Raw genomic sequence first — 1,197 nt, 5'->3', positions numbered from 1 at the left:
AGGGACTTAAAGTTCTTGTCATATAGGTCTTTCACTTGCTTGGTTAGTGTTACCCCAAGGTATTTTATGTCATTTGTGGCTATAGTAAAGGGTGATGTATCTCTGATTTCCTTCTCCGCTTCTTTGTCTATTGTATATAGGAGGGCTACTGATTTTTTTTAGTTGATCTTGTGGGATGACAGATCTTAAAGCAGGAGCAGTGGCTTCAGAGCCAGAGACACATTTCCTGCACAGGACACAGGAGCAGGTGATTCTGAGCAGGAGTGTGGGGAATCCCAGCCAGTCCCTGCTTTTGCTATATTTCTTCTGGCCTTGTCCCCTTTAGGTCTCAGGAACAGACTTCATTCTCTGGAGCAGCTTATTGTCAGGCTTTGGCTAGACCAGGTGCCAGCTGAGAGCTGGACTCTAGCCAGGAACCTGACTGTTAAAAAAACCCAGATGCACAAATGTTTATTAGCTCTGTTTTTTTCTAATTGGATAATTCTGTGCACTCAAACAGAAAATGGATTAAGAACAAATCAGTAGAGAGATCTCAAACCTAAGCATGAAAGCAAAAGCCTAGAATAATCTTGGACATCTCCATCCGAGCTGCTGGGTCATCTATCTCTCCCTCCTCCCTAGATGTTGCAGCAGAAGCAAGGAAATTTAAAGTGGAAGACAGGAAAATGAAATTTACCCCGAGCTCTGGTGCCAATTAACAACAGACAAAACCAGCCACAAATGCCTTGGAGCTAATCATGTACCCTGCTGCTTGGTACTTGACCCTGCCTTTATACAAGAAAGCCTCAATTTCTGCTAGTGCCTTTCTGATTGTGAATCTGGGCTGCCAAGTGAAAATTTCTCCTGGCTCTTTATGATCTTCCTGTGTCAGTTTCCCCAAGTACTATGACTATGGTTAAATTATAACATCACATAATATATTTACATCAATTAGAATGCTCCACATAAAGCTTCTTGGACTGGAAAAAGAAATGCTGTTTTCAAGCCCTGCTCCAAATATAATTAGAATACAGTACTCACAATGTCATAATGATAAATAATTTAATAGCTACTTATTTAAAAAAGAAAAGCTTAAAATATATGTATATTGTCAAAATTATGCGTGTATAAGTTTATTTGTGTGGTTTCAGATATTTTTTCATGCAAGGGGCAATCATTTTTGTTTCTCAGATACAGTTGATATTCATAAAATATTTT

This window comes from Peromyscus eremicus, chromosome 1 (assembly GCF_949786415.1).
Source record: "Peromyscus eremicus chromosome 1, PerEre_H2_v1, whole genome shotgun sequence".
NCBI lineage: Eukaryota > Metazoa > Chordata > Mammalia > Rodentia > Cricetidae > Peromyscus > Peromyscus eremicus.
The sequence above is the reverse complement of the archived record's forward strand: the minus strand, read 5'-3'. Positions refer to the sequence as shown.